Source organism: Dermacentor andersoni, chromosome 3, assembly GCF_023375885.2.
Source record: "Dermacentor andersoni chromosome 3, qqDerAnde1_hic_scaffold, whole genome shotgun sequence".
Classification (NCBI taxonomy): domain Eukaryota; kingdom Metazoa; phylum Arthropoda; class Arachnida; order Ixodida; family Ixodidae; genus Dermacentor; species Dermacentor andersoni.
The window spans coordinates 28,762,732-28,787,104 of record NC_092816.1 but is presented as its reverse complement, the minus strand read 5'-3'; the positions used below and the strand labels follow the sequence as shown (position 1 = coordinate 28,787,104).

Genomic DNA, 24,373 nt, shown 5'->3' with positions numbered 1-24,373 from the left:
CCGTCGTCGCCGGCGTCAGTTCGTTGCGCGTTAGGAAAATATTTACCGGAATTTAAAACGACCACTTACAGGTGCGTATAGAAGAGACAGGCAGGAAGAGACGAGGGCTTAAAACAGGTCTGTTGTCGCGGAGGCCCCGAATTCGAACGCTCAAGACGTGAGAGCGGGCTGGTTTGTATTCTCTGACTATAATAAACTCTAAGCGCAAGGGAGACGACAGTTACGACAGGGCAGATACAACTGTTGAATGTAGTTAACAGGAAACAAAAAAAAAACAGCACAATTCATACAGCGCTTGCATAATTCTAGACTCAGACGGGATGATCGGTTCATTCATAAGAGAAGACAGAATGCATGAAAACAGCAAGATTCAGTTGCAGAGAATGACGAATGCGACCAGCTAAAGCGTCTCCACATGCGAAGCACACGCTATGCGGAACATTAATACATAGAGCTATAGCGTCGTACAGTGGTGCAGATATGTTAAGCTCGTTGGCCTAAAAGTCGATTCTATAGACTGCCCATTCAAACAATCAGTGTTTTCTGGTTGTCTGCGAGCACACTGAAAACACTTCCACTCTCCTTGACAAAAAACATCGTGACTGCTCGTCTGCTGTCGTCAGCAGACGACAGACAGGCGTGAATTGGGTCGGCGCAGAAGAACGCGCTTACGCTGGCCCATCTCGCAATTCAGATTGTCTGGTGCCATCCTTGTAGCATTCGCTATGCTGCACGCATACTTCTTTTGCGGCTGAGTACAGGGACTCGAGACCGTGATGCTACGTCTATAAGCGCTCTCGGTTATCGCGGCGTCCAGACCCGCCGAGGTATAGGATGTACGAATGGCGTGTCTACTGGCCACGGGGGTGATTATACGCAGGTACAAATGGAAGATGTGTGTACCGCGCTGCGCACAAATTGATGTTCCCGATCGTCTTTTGATGAAGTGCTCGGAGGTCGGTTGCGTCCGCTCTGCCCACGCACGCATTGGCTGGCATGCGGGCTGCCAGATATGTCAGATTAGGCACGTGTGGTCTACAGCCGGCTGTACAGCTTCTAGTCTTGTACGCTAGCAAATTTATTTATTTACTTCTATTTACCTTGCGGCCCCAAACTAAGTGCTTTCTCAGAAAGCAGGCGCTTAGAATTGGAAATGAAGACTTGTTTCAGTCACTATAGGAATGAGCAAATTGATGAAGGTATATGCGGGTGTGAACAGCCTATTACGGGTCAGGCAAAACCAAAACAAAATAACCTATAAGGAATGCAACGAAGTTCAAAACTTTCCGTGGCCAGCCAACGTCCGGGGACAACCGCGTGTCGTGATGGTTCTTTGTTGTGGTTCCTGCCCGTTTTACCATCTGCATCTGTCGTGCCACAAATTACCAACTAGATTAGGCGTAAACTAAACCAATTTTTGTGAGGACATGTTTAAATTGGGTTTTCCCTTGTGCACCAGTACCAGACTGTTTCCTACAATATGCAACAATCGAATTATGTATGGCAAAACGGGCCACCTTGTTTTGTTTCGCTATGTGCTGATGGTGGCGCCGTACTGCTACCTCACAGTGATGGGCGCCAGTACAACGAAAAAAAGGAAGCTTCTTCGGCACGCTAGTTAATACTTCGTCCGTTCTTCAAAATTGAATCGCTTTCCTGATATACGGTCGCGAACCAACGCCAACTCTTCTCCTTTTTTTGTCATAACGCTAACAGCTGCCGAGCTCCGCATGCACGTATACACAGGGCGCGGTCACCACCTCTGTAAACGCTCCCGCACATTTTCACGCAGTTCTGCGTATATAGGTATATGCGCGCAACAGCCGGGTCTGGGGGGGTGAGGCTTATCCATGTACGCACCTGTTCTCTTTCACTTTTCTCTGTATCCGTATAGCTCTATCTGACCTATAACGTGCGACAGCCAGTGAAACGAACGAAGAGGCCCGTCGTCTGTCGGGGAGGGCTAACTTTTCGGCTTCCGCCGAAGTCCCGTCACGTAGACGCGTTAAAACGCCGCGGATCCCGCCGTTTTCTCTTTCTGTGTTCATTGAAGAACACGGGAAAACGTCAGAGAGAGAGAGAGAGAGAGAGAGAGAGAGAGAGAGAGAGAGAGAGTAGTCATACCACGCTAGAGAAGCCCTTGTCACCCTTCGGAGAGAATCTGCGATTCGTTCCTAGTCTGCAAAGTGCCGACGACATTACCACGCACGCGCACACGGTGGCACGCTCATGAATGACCTTTCCTGAGATTGCTTTGCGATGTCGAAATGTTGAACTTGTTCGACCTGCTGTCTCGTTTTCACTGCCGCCGTATGCTTTGTAGCCCGCTTGCAGGCTCTCGTTACTATACTCTGACGCTACGCTGTATCACCTACCGATGGACATCCAGGATCGGATTTTCATGCCGTAGCAAAGAAATACAGCGCGTTATGAACGAGATGTGCTGGTTGCCGTCCCTCTGTAACAACAGCGACGCCATAAAACGGACCAGCAGAGGGGAAAAGGACGTGAACGTACGACACACAGAAAGAAAAGTTCAACAGGCATTAGACTCTTGTTTTTACAGCGGCATCGTAAAAGAGCATCAAAGACCCGTCCTCCCCAGCTATATAGGGGATGGTCTTCTTCTCTTCACGCGTGTGGGCTGCTCTTCAAAGCGGTTGCGTACTTGGAGAGGGGGGGGCAGAACCAAACGAGACCTTTACGGTCGCCAGAATTGGGTCCGTCTTTCTCTTTAATCCTCCTCTCTTCCCTTCCTTTCTTCCTTAAGTAGTCTCGGGCCCGTCCCACGTACCCACATAGCAAATGCCAATTTCTCCTCTTGGGCTCACGGTCGACTCTCCTCTCACGGCCGGACTGTTTCTCCTCTCCCGTGTGCTATAGCCTGTCTCCGGGCTTTGCGCGCGGAGGCTTTAACTGGACCACCTGCCGGGTCTTTTAAAGACAAATACCGTAGACTACGGCCAGCGCTCCGTCGTGCTGGGAGAGCTTTCAGCACAGCCGTAACGCTAGCTGTGAAGCACGCCTGCCCGAACACCCGTGAGCGCGCGCTGCCCGTTCTCCCCTCGCCAGTGGATTATAGGCTCGTGGGCGGCGGGGAGCGGCGGCCGATTTCTGGGCAAATCAACCGGAGAGAGACGTTGCGAGGAAAGGAGAACCGCGGGATTTAAGGCGAAGCGACGTTGGCGAGACAAGTTATGTATTTTTTTCCTTCTCTTTTGTTTCTGTGTGACGTCGCTCACTGAGGAAGCTTCGAGCGGAAAATGTGCACCGCTTGTCTAAGAGGAAATATGTGTTTCATCATAAGCTGTGTAAAGACGTTGGCCTTAATGAGAATGTGACGTAAGAGACTTCAAGTGTCTGTAGAGTACTTACTGTCTCTAGGAAAATTTTGAGCGTTTTTTAAAAGGAGAAGAAATAGGGGCGGGGGGGGGGGGCAGAAATATGAATAATTACTGGAGCTTGAATTAAGAAGTTCCGAGCTTCACACCGTCTTAGAAGGCAAGGTTAGGCATTAAACCGCAGAATTAAAGTGATAATAAAAAAATTGGTTCAGCATTTTTATGTTCACGTTGTATCGAGTTCATCTCTGCAATATCTGCACTGAAGCAGAATGCTGTGCCCTATCAATCACACAGCATGGCAGATGTCGCAGTATGTCGATGAATTATGCGTGTCCTCGAAGCTATGACTTGCGCAACCATGTATGTCTTACTCAACCTAAGCGCTCATCTCTCCAAGTTATATACTGACGAATATTCATCGTCATCTAAAGCGTCTATACGGCTGCAAATATCATATGCTCGGCATCCGTTTTCAAAACTACCCCCTTCTAGAACACTCCTTCCCCATGCATTCCTCTGCGAAAGCAGGACGCACCGAGATGCACGCCGGTAAACCTCTCACAATTTCACTATGTTGAAATTTTGGTGTATGCTACCGGTTGTCTTTGACTTAAATATGCGTCAGTTATAAAGCCTGGCATGACTCTGGTTCAGCTCGAAGACATCGCATGAAATCTACTTTTATTTTCTCCAATGAACCTTTCTTCCAAGTTAAGTTCTCTCCCTCACATTGCGCATTTGCATCAGCAATCGTGGCGAAGCTATAGCTATCATCGGAAGACGAAAACCGAATACCTAATGTAGTACCTTGCGAGTTAACAATTAAGTTAACAAAACGCCTTTTTCGCTGCGCATAAGAGAGCTGCAACTTTCTGACTTTGAAACGTTATTCTGACTCCATCGCAACCATCTCCATCTCCAACCATCGCAACCACCAGTTTTCACCGACAGGGTTGCCTGGAGTCGGCTTGTCCACATTGCTGCTATGTCACTGCTGTAATACGTGTAGCGCGGTGCCACCCCGGTAATCAGTAACGCATAAAACGCACTCCGGCTGCGACTAAGTCGTGATTGCACATGCGGTTGGCGCGATATAGACTCGCGACACCCGTCTCCGATATGCGTAAAGTATGACGTAAATGCGCTTCATGTGGTTGCTTCTTTAGCGTCACCACTGAAGGCGTACAAAGCTACTCCTATACTGAATCTGCCGATGCGAAAATTTCTGTATTAAATCATGTCATCAAAAAAATACAATAAATCAGGCAGGACATGGCTTTGAGGCGCGCTCAGCACACCCATTGAAGAGAAAAGAAAATGAAAAGGCACGATCCTTAAAGGTACTGTCAAATTCTGCAGACAGCTCTTCCTGTTATTCTTTTTTTTCCTTGAAGAGAGAAAGGACCCCAAGGCTGTCCATAAAGTCAGAAAAGGAACTTATAAAAAGCAAAAAAAAAGAAGAAGAATGAAGAACGAAGCAAAGTGATACGCTAGCGATCGGAACCTTTCAGTTTTGATCCCGCTGAATAAACACGACTTCGTGGAAAGAAAACGGCATGGTGGGGCCCCATAAGTCCTCGACCACGCTGCATTCACAGTGGACGCGGGAGTCGGAAGCGATTCTTGCACGTGTTTTCGCTTCGAGACACCCGGTCCTTTGTGTGCGACTCTCTGTGCTCCAGCGCTAGGTCGGAGTTCTTGTGTGTGCGAGGGAGTAGGTGGGCGGGTGGGCGCGTTGCGCAGAGCGCGGGGCGCCCGCAAAGCGCGTGTGAATGGCTGCGCTCTCGGCGAACAATGCTTATACCGTCTCGCGGCGTGACGGTGCACTGCCGACCGGGCCGTTTCCGGGAATTCCTCAATTTCGCGAACGACTGGCCGCATTGAGACCCCCGAAACAAGAGGGTGCCGCTACTCACTGCACAAAGTGCGAGCCCCGCGGAGTTCGGTAATATAGTCTGCAAGGATATCTGACCCTCTTGCGACGAGAATTCGGAGTACACGAGTGAGCCAGTAAGGAGAAAAGGACCCAAGAACGAAATGGCTGCGCCTTGTATTCGGTCAATCTTGAAGCACGGCTTCACCTTGTGAGAAACCGCCCAGGTTTCACGCATTTGTGCTCATAGAGAAAATACAAAACCGAGCTGCCAAGTTCGTCTTGCGGTGATGAGAAAGGAGAAAGATCTGCACGGCTATGAAATATGATACTCTTGGGGCATCGCTGACCGACAGAGGCAGAAAACTGAGAGTGAAGCTTGTATATTTAATATACCACAATGCCACTGTAATTAACGAAGGAATCTGTCTAAATGAACCTCGCTTTATTTCAAGACGTGTAATGACTATTACTGCAAAATCATATACAGCACCAAACCAAGACGAACACGTATGCAAACTTCTTTTTTTCTGAACAGCAAACCAGTGGAACAGGCCAACTGAACAGCAAGGGCTCTCTTTGAACAAAACATTAAGGAAGAGTAGTACCACGCTTTGTGATGCTCTCGGATTCATTTTCATTTCTTTCCCACTGTTGGTTCTCACAGAGAGCGAGCTATCCGTGAAAGGGACAGAGAGAATTGACATCAAGCGTACGTCATAACAATAACATCATTTCTGCAGTTCATTAGAAAGATTTGAGCTGAACACATTGCGTATTATAAGGTCACCGTTTTAACAGAAAGCCCGGTTGGAGGGTGGGAAGAGCGGTGCCGGGGACGACACCTCGTGTCGCCCTCCACGTGATGGTCTGAACATACTTCTTTCATGTTCGGGCCAATATGTGCGAGGAACGTCTCTTTGTATCAGCATATTTCCTGGCGGGAATGGGTCATAGTATCAGTAAAGAGAGATAGGTAACAAGCGTTATTGGAGTGACAAGACGCGAAACGATGTGAAAAGAAACCACAAGACAGGAGCGATCGCTCGCGATGCTTCCTTCCAGTCGACATTGATGCCAACGACGACGACGGTACAAAAACGGCGACGGCGCGACGATAACCACGACGACTATCACGATGACGGCTGTGTTGTGCTTTCTTGTTTCACATAGTTGGACACAAATCCAGCCGAGTCGGGAATATAGCGGCAGAAGTGAGTTTATTCAAGGAGAAAGACGGAGGTTCCGTAACGCTGGCAACGTGAGCGTCATGTTAGGTCGAAAGATAAAGGATAGACGGTGCGACAATTAGAAACCATCGTTTGCATATGCGAAAATACCGAATGACACGATATTGCCGGATACATATAGAACTGACCTGACGACGACCACAGCAAGGACGGCAGGACAACGATGACGAGACTCGTCGACACGACATAACACGCGCAATAGGGATGATAGCTATGGCGCCCCTAACGACGGCTCGCAGACGACGCGGTATCGAAACTTATGCAAGGAAAAATAGTTTTCCTTTCCGGCGACTTCCGCCAACTGAACATAATTATGATCATGATAACTGCGAGATAGGCTACGGATAATAAATTAAGTACACTTCGCATGTTTCGCTGTGAAAACAAGAAATGACAAATGTTCGAGTCCTCTTTGATCTTGATGGCCAAGGCGAAGCCCCCCCCCCTCCCCCCCCCAAAAAAAAAGAGAAAGGAAAGGAAGGAAGGAATGACAGAAAGCTTCACGTTTGGCAAGAAACTCGAAAGTGAGGTGAGGCCTTACGCTTAAGCGCAGCCCAGACGTGGTAATTAATTTGTCGAGGAGACACCGGCCAAGCATGGCTGGTCCGCTTTGATCATTCTTTTTCGGCGAGACAGGCGCGCAGCCGAAGCTTCCAATATATGGAATATTTTCTTGGCCTCCAGTGCAAACTCAGGATTATCAGACAGCTTCCCTTTGAGCAAACCTGCACATGTGCCAACGTTGAGTTGTGACGCTCGTGAGATGGCACTGACAAAGCGAGGCGGTAACATCGCCGCACTTGCTGCACGGATATGATTTCGGGCACGCTGATTGGCATCGCGTCCACTTACAGCTCCTCCTGTCTGAAATGTAAACACCATTCGACGCGGTATTATCCCGTCCGGCGCGACTAATAAGCGTATAGCGCGGCACGGGACATGAGCCACCCCCCTGCTAGTGCCACCCCCCGTGCACTGCTAGTACGAACAACGTGCAGGAGATTAAAAACTGCCGCGTCGCTGGCTTATGTCTGCACTTGCATCGACGCGTAATGCACAGGGCTAACACGTGCCCAGGCGGTGCGGGAGAGATTGGGCATCTGCGCCGGGGGGCCCAAATTGGGAGAGTCTGCAAGCGTTCGTTTGCGTAAAAGTTGTCCCTATGCAGGCTCCCGCCGCCGGCATCGGTGGCTTGTTAGGAGCAACCGGAATTCTCTCGCTCGTGAGCTTCATGCGCGTAAGCGAGCGCGCATACGCGTGTGTGGTGTACTCGGCATCATCAAATCCGTGCAGTGAACTAGAACACAAGGGTCCCGACGGGGCCCCGCCGAGCCAAGAACGAGAACCCATTGCAGCTTGTCGCCCCGCGCGCAACTGTTCGCCGCTAATCCTCGCGGGGCTGACGGCCCTTGAATGGAACGACCATCGTGTGAATTTTGGTCTGTTCGCGTATCGTATCACACAGATGCGCGGCACTCAGGTCTTAAGCCCATCCAACGAAAAACGCAACGTGTCGCAGTTGGCTCTCCGTAATTTGATTTAACAATTCACATAATTTTTTATCTGTATTTTTTTTCTGTTCCGTTGCCACTGCGGGCGTTGCTATAGCTGTCAGCGTGAGTATATCCTAATAAGGTCTTGCATGTCTCTCCCATAGAGAAACATTGGCAATATGAGCGGTTTTTTACGTCAGTGTCGTGGTGTGTGTTTCTAAGTTGCATGATGTCCAATGAAATATCACGGAGAGATTAGAAAATAAAACGAAAAAAAAAACAATTGGGCGATGCCATTCTTCTTTCTTCAGTGAGATACTAGAGAACGCGGGTTTCTCGTTCCTGATTGGCTGCTCCAGTTCGTCGTTCTCTCCACACTGCACACAGTTGGTGAGGCGGAGTACGTAGAGTCGGCTCGACTGTCTGGCACGACGACTATAGCCGGCAAACTCGCCTAATTACGAGAGTCATTAATAGGCCGGGGAATGGTTGGAAAGGACGATGCCCATTGGGGAAGCGGGGAGAGATACCGAGGGCGCGTTATGCGCTGCCGCCCTACAGCGCACGTATATCGGGGGATGAAAGCGGGAATTCAGACGCGCAGGTCGGGAAAGCTCGTTCGTCCGAGCATCGAAACGACTCCCGCTGCAAACTGCCGACGCGTGCTCAGCGCTCAGGTGCGCGTGGTGAACAGGCTTCCGTCGGCCGGCTATACAGACTGCGCACGCAGCTTGATTGAGAACGTCGCCGCCGCCGCCGCCGCGGACAATTTCGCTCTCTCTCGTTTGATTGCCCCGCCGGGAGGATTACTCGACGAAGCTCGCTTGTCGAACGCCTGCTCGCAAAGTTGCGACGCGACGCAAGGGGATGAGGAGGGGGGAAAGGAGTTGGCGATGGTTCGTTCCGATGAAATATTTGCAAGTTCGCGAGACCCATGCATGCGCGGCTGGGCCGCGCGTCTGCAAGTTCGCGATCGAGCGGCTTTGAATACGTGTGCGCGAAGTTAGTGTTCGCCGAAGCGTATATTTTTTTTTTCAGCGAAATTGGCGCCCTCCTATATGTATAGGTTGTCCCAGTTGAGCCGCGCGCCCTTTAATAATGACGGAGGTATTGCGGATGCTCCGCGGAAACGACCGTTGCCAGGACGGTGCGAATCATCGTTAGTATCGCAATGCCACCGAGTGAAATGACGCTGCGTCAGGTATTAATGCGGCGTAGCGAGGAGTTCGCGATACGCTTTTTATTTCGTGTACTTCTTCAGACTGTCGCTGATTGCACTCCTTCGGCTCGAATGTTTGCTCGAGACTGCCCGCCTCGCGCTGTTATGACGGTTTCAAATTTCACAGCCAAATTAATTCTTGGCAGATCCTTTGACATTTCCGTGTGCAGGAGAAAGATCGAGAGATCGAAATAGAAGACAAGAAAGGCAGGGAGGTTAACCAGACGCACGTCCGGTTTGCTACCCTGCACTGGGAAGGGGTATAGGATGAGATAGATAGATAGATAGATAGATAGATAGATAGATAGATAGATAGATAGATAGATAGATAGATAGATAGATAGATAGATAGATAGATAGATAGATAGATAGATAGATAGATAGATAGATAGATAGATAGATAGATAGATAGAGAGACCAGTTTCGCGCACCGTGGAAGGGAATGACATTGTATAGTCTAGTGTTCAAGCTGCACGGTGAAAGCTATGATGACACAGTTAAGCTCACGGACGCGCGTCGCGGGTAATGTAGCTGCCTTTGACTTTAATTGCTCTCTAACAGATATGCTAATGACGGAATGTGAAGATGTTTGGCTGTGTGTTCAAGAACATTTGTGCCACACTGTGCGTTTCTGACCGTGACGCTTCAAGCTGCGTACAGAGGTATAGAACCAAGGTCGATCACTGAAAAACAAATCACTCACAACTCCAGCGCAAGGACGCTGTCTTCCTCAATCAGGCGAGCGATTTCACAAGTACACTCCTTCGTAACAATTACTCACCCTTGCCGGGCGGCTGTATTGTTCCAACCAATCCAGGTTTCATTGCAGCAAACTGTGTAGCGTTCAAGTGAATCGTGCATTCATGCGTTAAAGCACAGACATTCCTCCAAGTGTAAAAGACAAACTGTCCAGAGACGTGCTAGGCTATAGCCGCTGTATTGATTCTCGTTTTTGCTAGACATCCCTATAGACATCCCTAGACAACAGTTGTCTGTAAGTTCCCAAGCGCATTGAATATACATGTGTACACGAAGTTTGTGTTCGCCAAAGCGATAATTTTTCTGCGAACCGGGCGCCTTAGCTTGGTCCAAATGAGTAAAAATATTTTACAAAGCTCCATAAGCTTTTGAATTTGGCCTATAGAATGCACTTATATACGTGGTCTGGTGCCACTCGAAACGGCTTATTAATTGTCAGTAGAGTTGTAGAGAGAGAATGTTTAACGAGAACTGGAGAGCTTATAAATTAACTTTTATAACATGACTCGTCGGTAATTATTCCTTATAATAATGGCAGCGCAGAACAAGGACAAGAAAGTAATGAGGACGGGCGCTAGCTTTCAAATGTGATCTGTTAGACAGGATGAATCAGTTAGGTCAGACTGCACATGCGCACTGGAATTAACAAAAGAAGCGACCAAAAAAAAGGGGGGGTGGGAGGAAACTATAATGAACGATGACCATGAGCATGGTCAACATCGACCATGGAACGCTACTCCCCGTGTAATATCTATGACGAGAGATGAAGGAACGGGATTGAGACGGAAAAGACAAGTGAAACGCAGTATAGCACGACAGTCAATAGATTCCTAGAAAAAAAAAAGAAATCTCTGTATTCTTTCAGTGGTGGCAAAATAAATTCCTAATGCGGAATGCCACCACACTGGCGAGCCTAACTGCAACGGGCAGCAACGTCAGCCAACCGTAATTAAGTTTCTGACGTAGGGAAGGCTCCGCAAATGTGGTCCAAGGTTCCGTGCGACGAGATCAATTCGTCCAGTTTTTAGGCGCCGCGAGTTTGGTCGTGACGGCACGACCGCGTGCCAGGCAAAATGCGGCTTAATAGCCCGCCATGTTGTTATCACTATAAGGTCTTGGCATTGAGTATGCGCTAGCTATACCGAACGTGCCCGGCCAAGTTCTGGAGATTTTCGATGACCTCGTTCTCGCGCTCCCTCGCTGAGAGGTCTGGCCCTTGGACATCACGAACTAACAATTACCATTGTGCGCCACTGTAAAGGAGATAAACCGTTTTGCAAAGCAACAAAGCTATGTGCTTGCATTGTGTTCTCGTGATGAAAACAACTAACTAATCGCAGTGACCTGAATTCTAAATAAAGGCAGGCGAAAGAGAGAGAGAGAAAATAAAGGGGGAGGGATTGGATCGGAGAGTCCAACCTTGTTAGTGCTAACGAATAAAGAGATGTTATAATTGAAGTAGCGTGCATTGTAGGGTAACTGGGCTCATATATCAAGCGAGAAAAAAGCAAGAAACATTATAACGATCGAGGACAAGCTGAGACCGAACAGTACGGATGCTCATTACCGACCGTCTCTTTTTTTTTTGGAAAACCCGGAAAAGGTTCGTAACTTCTTGAAACAAGCTGTGAGACGATATATATATATATATATATATATATATATATATATATATATATATATATATATATATATATATATATATATATATATATATATATATATATATGTATAACGAAGGCAGGGATGTTAACCAGTCAATAGTCCGGTTGGCTAACCTACGCTGAGGGAAGGGGGAGGGAGATAGAACGGGGAAGGAGAGAGTATAGAGACGCGCACGGACAGTACTAGAGTCAAAGCCGCTCGCACAAACCAGACGTTCTCAGAAAGCACAAAAGTTATTCCACTGCCTTCTGAGCCGATGATCAGCGGGGACGGTGTTCTACTGCTGTCCGTTCACTCAGAGGGCGATCAATGTGTTGGACATTGATTGTCTTTGTGCTTCAGATTGATGACCGTGGCACAATAATTAGTCAATGTTCTCCTCGCATCTGCGAACATCACACGCAGGACTGTCAGCCATTCCAATTAGTGCTAAATACGCTTTCGCGAAGGCAACTCTCAGTCACAACCGACACAGAAGGGACGCTTCGCATCGGCGCAGTCTGGCCGGTGGTCTGAGTTGCAGCGAAGGGTTTAGTCTGTGTAGTCTGGTGCGCCTTGCATGTGCGGTATTCCACTCTGCTAAGGAGAGCGTGTGTGACGAAAAAAGTAGAAGTAGAAGGCAGATAAGCTGCTTAGCCTTCGCCGAGGTGAAGGATAGTTACACTGCGTTTTTGTGGGTGCAACTTGTTTGTAATTTTAAGTTGTCACCAACTATAAAATTCTTCAAGAATGTAAGAAGCTCGTTCTGACACACGCACACGCACACACACACACATACACACACAAAAAAAACAGAAAACACAGTGTGCACATGAATTATGTTTTGCACAAGACGATAAATATAAAAGGGCTTCTTTCAAAGCTCTAGCGGCATAAACCGCTAGAGCTTTGAAAGAAGCCCTTTGGTTGTGTAAGCGGAAGAAACACGCCAATTCAACATGGGAAAAGCGAAAAGCTTCATAATAAAAGCGTGGTTCGTATTGTTAAACAATGGCGCGGTTCGATTTCACTTCCTGAAAGCACTCATAGCAGGTCGGGAATCATCCGACCGAGCTGTTGTTTGATCGAAACAAATACCAGAGCAAGAACAACGCGAAAAAACAAGAGAAAAAGATCTGAGTAGGAATAAACATCACCATTATAAAACTCTTTTCTATAGTGGTTGGCAGCCTTTCGTAATAATATCATAGTTATCGTGACTCGCTTGTGCGGGTTTTCGCGAATAATTCCAGGATATCAGCTGCTTTGTGAATACGAGTCCCGAATGATTAAACAAATAAATACCCGAATGACGCAGCAAACTGAGTTTCGTAAGAGCATACACCGAGCTCCACTGGGCTTTTAAGAGCACGTAAGCTGGCTTACGTGGCCATAATTACTATATGTGCTGCGCATTTTTTGCAGGTAAAAAAAAAAAGTACAAGGAGCACTAACCGTGCCCACCCTATTGGGATAAGCCTCGTTATATAAGTGTTACGCAAGAGGTCGAGAGAAGCTGCAAAAATCCTAATCACTGTTCATATTTCAAGCCCAGCCAACTTATTTTCACCCAGAAGGAAAGCGGACGTTTAATTGCATTCATCGAATGATATTTTATCATACCTGTTCATCTGCTTATCAATTTACACTTTTGCGTCTAATGTTGTAGCGCGTAGCATCGCGTTATTGTGTGAATTATTTTCAATTTTTCTTTCTTCTTTCACCTTTTATTCGCTTTACCCCTTTCCCCAGCACAGAGTAGCCAGCCGGTACTTACATTGGCTAACCTCCCTGTCTTTCCTCTCCTTTTTTCTCTCTCCGTTTATTGTCGAAAAGCTACTAAGCGCCTCTTTGTGGCACTCAGACGTAAAACGTGCCTACGACAACGTAACCTACGAAGCCATTGTCCAAGCTCTTGAGACTGCAAGTCTTTAGGTGGATTGGGAGCTATCTCTCACGGAGATCTGTGTTTGTCCTTATAGAAGATGACCCGACAAAGAGATATATCCCCAGTCGTGGTGTCCCACAAGGCGGAGTGTTGAGCCCGACTCTTTTCAATGTCGTTCTAGTGGGGCTCGCCTAAATGCTATCACAGACGGCTAGTGTCTTGCCCTACGCTGACGATATCTGTATCTGGGCGTCCGCGTTACAAAGCCACAAGTGCACGCCAGATACAGAAAGCGCAACACTAACAGCGGCATACGTTGGCCCCAAATGTCTGGCCATATCTACAGAAAAAATGCGCACTAGTGGCATTTACAAGAAAACCGATGTCTTTCTACCCGGTCTGCGTCGAGGGCCAGTCAATTGCGTACAAGAAAACCCACAAATTCTTAAGCGTTATTGTGGATCGTGACCTCCCCTGGAGTTTCCATGTTTCCTACGCGAAGAAAAAACTAATTTGTATTGAGAATATGTTTAAATTGGTAGCTGCAGAACCGTGGGGACCATCCCTGCGCTCCATCTTACATCTGTACACGGCACTTTTCTTGGAGTTTTGCGATACAGCCTTCCAGTCTTGTGCAACACATGCAAGACTAATCTCCTTGCGCTACAGAGCGTACAACCCCAAGTACTTCGGACATGTTTTGGCCTCCCGAGATGATGTTCGACAGCTGTAACGATTCTCATTCCAGAGGAGCATCCGAACACCACTCACATCGTCGTTGAGACGCTAAGAGCGCACATTCGACATGTTTCACGGCTATCATCCCACCATTCAGCCGGTTCGCCAGCGCGGAGACCAAAGGCTACTTTCTGCGGTATTGTGACGAGACAAGATGACTCGATACCATCCGGCTTCAAGCCTGCGACACGCCCAACACCGGCATTGTGGTGTTTCTGGCAAATTCACGTGTGCCTCTCAGTTCCTGGGATTGCTATGAAAGCAAGCTTGACACCACTAGCCCTGAAGCATTTGTCTCTGCTTCTCCTCAACAAATCTTATTTTGACCGCATACACATTTACACGGGCGGTTCCACCAATTCAAACAGCTCTACCGGAGCAGTAGTTGCTCCACCGGACACCGTCTCTTGGCAATTTAAGTATTCGCACAATACCACGTCTACAGCCGCAGAACTTGCGGCTCTTCAAGGTGTACTCAATTAAGTGCTCCAGCAGCCACCAAATCAGTGGGCCATCTCCTGCGATTCGAAAGCAGCCCTACAAACTCTGCTGTTTGCACTACGTCATGGGTTACACGAGCAGCATTGTAACAAAACATTGTATTTGAGTGGTTGCCGAGCTACTGCGAAATTTTCGGCAACTACAGCGTAGATGAAGCTGCGCGTTCAGCTTATCAAAAAGATCAGCGGGTGCCTATACCCCTTTCAAGAATGGATGCTGCGTGGCAACTTCAATCAATGGCTCTACGAATCACACTTCTACGACGGAATTCACCGGGTTTCACCAACTCCCGCTTGCACTCTCTCGACCCTAACTTGCGACTTCACCTGCCACCTCTCCAGTCGCGAAACAACTCTACTGTGTTGCATGTGGTTGGACGCGTCGCATTTATGTACGTGTCGTGCCCAATGTCGTGCCCAATGTTTTCTTTTTTTTTTTGCGTCATTTCTAAGTAGAACGGCAACTCTAAGAGTTGCCGTTTCGCTATGGCAGAAATGAAACTTACCACTGTAACCTAAACTATTATTTGTATTTAGCGTCCCTTTGAGGTCTACCTGATCCTGATCATGAGAAGGAATTTTGCCGAAGAATAATAATAACAAAAGATGAGTTGGAGCGTATACGCAAGCATTGACAAATCCTGACTTGGAGCTTACCACTGTCGTTGATAAGAAAAGTGTGCAATAAGTCCACTTTACCGGTGCTAACATAAAGTGCAGAAACTTGTCAAGAACAAGCTATAAAGATCGCGCAGAGAGCGCTGGAACGAAAAATGCAGGCGTAACGATAAGAGATGGGAAGAGAGCGGTGTGGATAAGGGAGAAAACGGGCGTAGCCGATATTCTAGTCAACATTAAGAGAAAAAAAAATGGAGCTGGGCAGGCTGTCATGATATCAGTAGGGCAGATAACCGGTTGACTATGGTTGCGAAGGGAAGGAAAGCGCAGTCGAGGACGCCGGAAAACGAGGTGGGGTGATGAAATTAGGAAATTTGCGGGCACAAGTTGGAATTAGCTAGCGAAAGGCAGGGGTAATTGGAAATCACTGGGAGAGGCCTTCGTATTGAAGTGGACACAAAATTTGATGATGATGAGAATGATGATGACGTATCCCTCAATGTTGTCTTAACAGTTTGATGTTAGTTGCGCCTCGTTTATTCCTGCGTGCTCGGGCTCTAAACTTGTCCGATTACCATTCTGCCTCGCACTAAAGCCTTTGTAGTATTATTAAAATAATAGTATCATGGCGCAGAGTATCATATTGTAGTGGCATCATTAAAGCAGTAAACAGTAAACAGTAAAGCAGTATCAGTAATCGAGTGCCTGAAGGCGGGAAGGAGGGGTACCTGCAATATGTTTTGCCACACAAAGCCTACCGGTGATCAGGTTGCTTCGAAATCTCAGCTTTACATAAATTTAATTTTTGTTTTCAGCTCCCGCAATAACGAGTTCATTCGGAGATCTGCTTTTCGTTTCGCGCACCCTAATTGGGAAGAAATTTCGATCGTTTCCTTTTCGACACCACGTATTGATAGTTGCTCATTATGAGAAACTAAAATTGCTGCTCAGTAATGAATATCCTCGACTTAGGTATTTCGGGCGCTAGTAATATACGTTGTACGTTAACGACGAAAGCAACGATATTTCTGCTAGTCATGTGAGAAGAAGTATAGGGGAGGAAAAAGTTAGGGGAATCCCAGTGACTCGCTACATTCGGTTTGGATGAAGTGAGCAGTAATGAGTACGTGCGCGTGCGCGCATTGTTCTGGCTGTTCACAAAAGCATCGTGCCTTTATCAATCGAAAGCTCTACATATAACTCCTTCTTCTAAAGTCAAACTTGGACTCTTAGACATCCGCCTTGCACCTTATTTATTTCTCGAATGTTTGTTTGCTTTATTTATTAAAAAAATGCGACAGATGCTTTTCGAACCCAAGTAATGTTTTGAATGCACGAGAATGCTGCGCATTGTAAGGATTTGTGTGACTAGAAATGACACAGTAAAACGTTTGAAAAATGGCCACCGTATGCGTGAAATCGTACATTAGGACATCAATATCCAACGTGACACTTTATGTGTCAAGTGTTAAGCAAAATTAAAGGTTCACAAGTGAGCACTTTGATCGCTCAGCCCTGAACAGTTTACACTGAAAATGAATATTTATTATCTCTCTCTGACACTGAAACACTCGTCTTGGATAGATAGCATGTATACACGGTATTCGACCTCCTTTTGGTCAGACCCTGTGACAACGTTATCACACTATCAGCTCAGCCAATCGTAATCGATATTCGATTGTCAAAGCGATGTAGTCGGCATAGCTTACCGATAAAAATGTTTATTGCAAGAAACACGCCAGCACAACATCGCCAAACGTTGCGTGCAACATTGCTCATACGGTTTCTGCAGTTGCCGTTCGTTTAGTACTTGTGGATGGCACAGGTCTGGCGCTGTCTTATTTTTTTTTTTTTTCGTCTGACATACAGGTGCAGATCATCACTTAAATTTTGGATGGCTATACGGGGGATGACACGGCAACGGCAATTGTGATTCCGCACTAAAAGAGGAATATTTGAAAATATCCGCTACTAAATTTTCACTCTATTCCGGCAATACATGATTAACCTTATATCAAGTGGGATACCATTTGATAATCAAGATAAATGTGGTTACATTGCAGCGCAATTATTGTGAAAATAACAATAGTTACTTGAGCACATTTAAAAATGCAGGCGCTCCGAAAGCTCCTTTACGAAGTATCTAGACGCTACTAGATTGTGTATTGAATACTATATCGTATTGCAAGCAATTGTGTATATATATACATGAATGAATGAATGAATGAATGAATGGTTTATTTCATCATCAGTTTAGCATACATATCATGTGGTACAGCGGGAAGGGGTGGCGAAATATATATAAAGAGAAAGGACGGGAGGGATCCATTGTGGTTCCACCGAATGTTTCACATTGCCATCTCATCGCACTTTCACCGATAGAAAAGATTTCCACTTGACAGCGAACCAGCACGACACTAAATAAGGCGAGAAATGAAAGGATTACTTTATTAAAGAACTAGAGATGGCGAACGCGACATGTCCCATCCGCTGCCAAAGTAATAACAATTTCCGCTTAACGAAAAAAAAAAGAAACAATGCAAGTGTAGGGCGCTCACCTTTTCGCCGTTATTGAGCGAGCCCGCCGATGCGGGCACACGACGGCCGCCTTCAGCCCGACGTTAGGTATATCCGAGTTCGGGGAGGCACATATCAACACATCCTCACAGGAGCATCAGCAGATGCAGACGGCCGCTGAGCAGACGACAAGAAGGGAGGACCAGACGATACGCGTGTCACTAACGGAGAACGCGTGGTGCCGCTCGCTGCAGCAGCAGACGACGCGCCGCGGCCGACAGGCTTTCCACTCAAAACGTCATCTCTCCACACAGCGTCGTTGTCGTTCAATTTCTCGTGGCACCGGCCGGGCTGTCACCCGCTTTCCAAGTGATGCCTCGGCGGATCCGCGTCCTCGTCGTCGCGACGCTGTTCGCCGCTCGATCCGTCACGGGCCGCGCAGAGCCTTAAGGGAATGAGATTGATTCGATTCGGCTTTCTCAACACCGCTCTCGCCGAACCGTTGTTGTAACCGTTGCTGTTAACGTCGTGGCTCGGTCTTCACTTTTTCTTTCCTTTCTGCGCAACCTTGCCACAAAGCACTTGTTTTCTCAACGTCAGTTTCGAATGCGCGCTTTGATCGGCTCGCAGGCGCAATTCTAGAGAGTGATAGGCCGGCGGTGTCTGAGAACCTGACCGGGAATAGAGTAAAGAGAGAAAGGAAAAGAAAACCTAGAATGCAACGACACCGACTTCGAGAGGCAGGCTTCGGTTTCGTCGCCGGCAGAAGCACACACCACAAACACGGGATGGAGCACACGCTCAGGCGTCGAGCTTTCCCGCCGACCACACGGCGCACGTTCGCGATTAGAACTGCGCCTGAACTCTTTCGGGGCGCCGCTTTTTCCCCGTGCCATCTCTCCCGTGCTCCGGAGAGTGGAGAGGAAAAAGGAGACGGAGGGGATAGATGATTGAGCGCGAGGAGGTTCTCAACTGTCCGAACCAACTGATGGGCGAGGATTCACCTTTCCCCGCGCCCTCCGTGTAGCTTCGCGAAAGGGAGGAGGAGGCAAGGGTGCGGAGGCGGAGACGAGTGCCTCCTCCTGTGTCGCCGCCTGGGGAACGGCCGGGGAACTGCGCCGGGCTTCGCCGAGCCGAGCTGCGTCTCTCTTCCACAGTTCGCTCGGTGATGCCGAAGCGCCGAGATGGTGGGCGAGATCGCGCGCGCCTGTAAAGCTGGTTTTTCTGCGTTGCGCGCGTGCTCTCGGGGCTTCGCAGCTCTCGGCGCTTAGAGCGGAGCGTTTCTCTTTCTCGGCTGTTGCGTCACGCGCTTCGAAGAGTTAACCGTAGGCGCTCTTTGATACTGGAGCCGATAGGAAATGTCGCGGTGTTTTATGTACGCTATGTGTCTGTGACGTCTGCACATCATTTCATTGCATGCATCCGGAGCACCATGTGCTAGACATGCCGCCAGGCAAAGCTCTCCAGGATTCATTTATGTGTTCCACTTAGAGTTGTGTGCACGTTAAAGAACCCCAGGTGATCAAAATTAATCCGCAGCCCCCCACTACAGCGTGTTTCATAATGAGATCCTGGTTTTTGCGCATAAGACCCCATAATCTAATTTTAATTAAAGCGTTCCCTAGTTCGCTCACGAATGCTTCTCGAAACTGACATTTTTCATGAAACGCGTGGCATATGTACTATCGGCGTTCTTACTTCATTATTATGCCAGAACACACAGGTAGAAGAGGAAACCAGAACAAAGAAACGTTTACGTAGCACATCTGCGCTTATCTGCACATCTGCGAAGGTAGTTCTAGTTGAGCTGAAACGGACAAGTCATCAAAAATGTTGTGTGGCAGAATTCGCTGCTATACCACAGCTGACGAGGTGGGCAATATTTGTTTGGCGTATCTCAATGTGATCTTAGCTAATGTTAGCAGGACATTCCTATCTCCCGCAGAGAGCACTGAGGCTCTGCGCTAACATTGCGCTCGACCTAGGTGGTGTAGATAAGATAGCTTTATATTAGCGATAATTCAAGACGTACTCACAGACCACTTGGAGAAAACCATGAGTGCTACTTACAATTCACATCGTAATACGATCACAAACGCAAAACATCAGATAATTGAACTGCTTTATAAATGCTATGAAAATATATTTGCTTTCCCTTCCCGATCTAGACTGCGGCAATTAGTTTCTTCTCCTCTATGTAAAATTATTTTTTGTTAAGTCAGTTTCACATTGTGCTTGTACATATTGATCGATCTTTTTCTCACACATGTTATTCCCCGTTGGACCTAAACTGTTCCTACTTACAAAGTTGCGTAATTACACAGGTATATAATGAACGTCTACTTATAATGTATGCTATGTATGTGTAATCCACACTGTTGAAATGTATGTATGCTATATTTTATGACTATGGTGTTGGGCTGCTGAGCACGAGGTCGCGGAATCGAATCCCGGCCATGGCGGCCGCATTTCGAAGGGGGCGAAATGCGAGAACACCCGTGTACTTAGATTTAGGTGCACGTTAAAGAACCACAGGTGATCGAAATTTCCGGAGTCCCTCACTACGGCGTGCCTCATAATCAGAAAGTAGTTTTGCACGTAAAACTCCATAATTTTTTAAAATATCTTATGCGATGCTATCTCACAGTTGAGTAACGTACGGGTGACAAGGCCTTAGTCAGGCAGACAACGTTCTGTCTTTAGCCTTGGCATCCAAGACCTTCACTGTGTCTGAACCAATGATAAATAAATAAAAAAATTACCGACGATTACGTTACTTCCTAATGCGAAATTTGAGCGCAGCAAATAAGCTGTTTCACCTTTTCGATAGATTGAGGCAAAGAAATCGAGCAACACATGTATGCGCTATCACAGAATTTTTTTTTTATTTTTCACACGTATTCCTTTAACAAAGACTCCACTAACAGTTCTTGACAGTCATGAAGGAAGCTTTGTGGTCGGAGAAATAGACTGATATATGTTCGACTTGGTACACCAATGCTTGATTCTCAAAGACGAGATCTATATGCCTCCGCTTCGGCGGCGCGAACGGCAGGGTCTTCTCGGCGGCGGCGCTTAGCCTCTGCTTCGGCGACGCGTACTCCTGGATCATCTCGACGGCGGCGACGGTAAGCTTCTGCTTCGGCGGCACGCACCTCTGGATTCTGACGGCGACGGCGCTGGGCCTCTGCTCTGGCAGCTCGTTTAGCAGCAGCAGCAGCAGCAGCAGACGGAGGACTTCCATCGGTCGTCTCGCTCATGGCTCAGAAAGAACTGGCAGATAATTTCGCAGTGGCGAACGGCAGCGGCAATTTCGGCTCGGGCGGTGCACATATACAGATCCGCCGCCACCGATCTGGCTCTCTGATTGCCACCGCACAGGGCGAACGGCAGCGGCAATTTCGGCTCGGGCGGTGCACATATACAGATCCGCCGCCACCGATCTGGCTCTCTGATTGCCACCGCACAGGGGTTGCATTGGAGGAGGAGCGAAGAAAGGAATTAAGTTCGAGCCGGCGCTTTGACAACCGGAGACTCGCAGGAAGAGGGGGGAGGGGGGCGGCGTGTACACCCAGCGGCAAACGATGGGGGCAGAAGCGCGCGCAGCAAGCGGACAACACGATAAAGGGAGGAGGGAAGAGATAGCAGCGACTGACTGATGCCGCTGACGCCGATAGTGAGTAAACCCCAGCTGCGGAGTTGGTTTCAGGGACAACGCCGCCGATGCCGACACAAACAATATGATACCCTCGCTTCCGCAGCGCTAAGAACCAGGTCTAGCCGTGGGAAGGTGGTCACGTATTCGTCGACGTGCCGGGGCCTACGTGAAATAACCGGCGCGTCGGCAACTGAAGAGCACCCTATCCGCCACACAAGAACAGGGGGGGGGGGACCCTTTCCTCCTCTTTCTGCATGGCGGCGACGGTGTTCTATGCAGTCACGTTATCTTGACTCTCTAGCGGCGTCAGCGGCATCCAGCGGTATCAGTCGGTCGCTGCTAGCGCTGGGGGGATGAAAGGGGGGCGGAGCTGGTTACGAGGCCGACGACAACGCCGACGACGACGCGAAACCCAGGAACGGACGCCAAAGAGCTGCGCTCTAAAAAATAGAATTGTTTATTCAACAAACACGTGTTATACTATGTCAACATTCAAGTGCACTTGCTTTACAAGCACGCACAATACATTCGTGAGCCATTACACTCTGTGAAGGTGGATAACCGGCGAAGCTGTGTAGCGCACGACACAAAGGTGACACAGAATTTTGAACAAAGGTACGAACATATTTATTGTCCTGATGTGTGGTCATTGTGACGATAAAGGTACGCACACACATTCGCGTATCACCTCTGTTATTAAATGTGTCCGTCACCTAAGACAATGAATGACGCATACCCCCTTTAAGCAATGGCTCATGCCCCCCGTAAACGCGGCCTCCCCTTTACGACGACAGAAGTGACGTAAAATAAAAGTAATGACCGGATATATTCTTCTTTTGAAAACAGGAAGGTAGTGTGAAAGTGTAATTTGAAACTTTCACACTCGAAGATTTGCCGAACTCGGCTTCCTTTTCTTCATCCTTTCTTTTCTTTTGCAAATCTTTCTCTCCCCTCTGCGGGCGTGTTTTGCGGGTCTCGACCTCAAGCTTCGAACTCGTGCAAGCGTGAAAGTTCCGGCATCCGCGGCTAACCCGATCGCGTTTCCTGTGAAAGTGCGGAAGTGTGTCTGCTCGCCTACGCGCTACTACGCATTTGTGAAACACTCTGCGCAGCGCGTGGTTAACGATGAGACTGACACGGCGGTGCACGGCATTCGAGGCTGATGGATGCGTCAAGCGGCACGCCGAACAGGTCACCCGGACATCGCGCTGTACAGTCGTCTTCGAACTCGCGGAAATGGGTTCGTGCGTCGTTCGTGCGCACAAACACGTTTGCTCAATGTGCTGTGACCAAAAATGCGCATCACTTCTGCTCTTAAGTGAGTTAACTCATACATACGCCTTTTTATTGCTTACAAACGAAAGGTAGAGAGAGGTGCTGACGCCTCTGTCTTCCGTATTGTGTTAGTGCCGCATTCGAGCGCTCAGTTGTCGCCATTCGTTTCTTCATCATCATCATCATCATCATCATCATCATCATCATCATCGTCGTCGTCGTCGTCGTCGTCGTCGTCGTCGTATTATGTCGAATGCCATATCCAATTACCCCTATCTTGCGCTAGCTCAGTACAACTTGTGTCTGCAAATTTCCTAATTTGTTTACAAAGCATTACTACATAAAATTATGAAGCACCATAAAGCCATTCGTTTATAAAGCATTACATGTGATTTATTTATTTATTTATTTATTTATTTATTTATTTATTATTTTATTTATTTATTTATTGACTGACTGATTGATTGACCATTCTAAAGCAATGCGAGAGGCGCCTAAGTGGAGGGCACCGAAAGAATTTAGACCACCTTGGGCTCCTTGTGCCTAAATCTAGGCACACGAGTGCTTTATTTATTTATTTTTGAAATTTTCTTGCTCCAGTTAAAGTGCGGCCGCCGCCATGTATTGCAATAAACCTCGACCTCGTGCGCAGCAGCAGCACGGCTAAGTTACCGAGCCTCAGAGACGGGTTGCATGGAATCTGACTTCAGCCAAAGCCAGAAACTCGCTAGTAATAACACGGCTACCTTGCCAGCAGCCCCCATAGAGATAGACATTCTCCACCCTCGAAATGTTGGCCACTCAGTGTCCAAGAGCACTTCCGAACGAAAAGCCTTGTGAATGCGGCACATGAGGTTTATCGCAAATTTAACTCTCATTCACTATTATGGTGTGCCCAGTCAGTGAATGGACGTCTGTGTTTGCAGGAAAGTGAAAAGGCAAGGAGATTAATGCAGTCCGCATATATATAAACAAAAAAGAAAATATGGCGTTTTACGTGCCACAGCCACTATCTGATTATGAGGCACGCCATATAGTGGGTGACACCGGAATAATTTGGACCACCTGTGGTTCTTTGACGTGCGCCTAAATCAAAGAACGCGGGTGTTTTCGCCTTCATCGAAATGCGGCCGCCGTGGCCAGGATTCGATCCCGCGACTTCGTGCTTAGCAACCCAACACCACAGCCACTAAGCAACCACAGCGGGCGTATAAAAAGCCCGCGAGCGGGCCATTTGGCCGTTGGAGCGATTGAATCGACTCCAGTCGTGTCCCCATATTGTACCTGTCGCGCAACAGATCGAATCTGTATACACAGGCGAAGGCGGCCAGTGATTAATGTTCACGTGGACCTGCGCGGCAGACGCGGTAGCAATTATTTGATTGGTAACGTGATTACGACACGGTGCCTCCCGACGCGTACTTCCTTACATAACCTCCGTGCCAAAAAAAATCGCTGATAGTTTCGTACGCGCGGGCGACATCTACAATACTCGCTTCGACGAGCAGCATGTTTACAACGCAACGAATTCCCGCGCGTACCATCTTGCAACATCTCATTACATCGCGAGCGAAGCACCGTTCCACTCCTGAACGCC

General features: G+C 47.9%; 1 protein-coding gene across 1 annotated transcript in view; it reads right to left on the bottom strand.

Moving 5' to 3' along the window:
- Positions 1-18,706, bottom strand: part of Tmtc2 (Transmembrane O-mannosyltransferase targeting cadherins 2) — a 343,189-nt gene extending 324,483 nt beyond the window's left edge. Inside the window, exon 1 of the mRNA XM_050168163.3 lies at positions 17,885-18,706. The gene's annotated coding sequence lies outside the window, so the exon portion shown is untranslated. The remainder of the gene's footprint in view (positions 1-17,884) is intronic.
- Between the last annotated feature and the right edge of the window lie 5,667 nt (positions 18,707-24,373).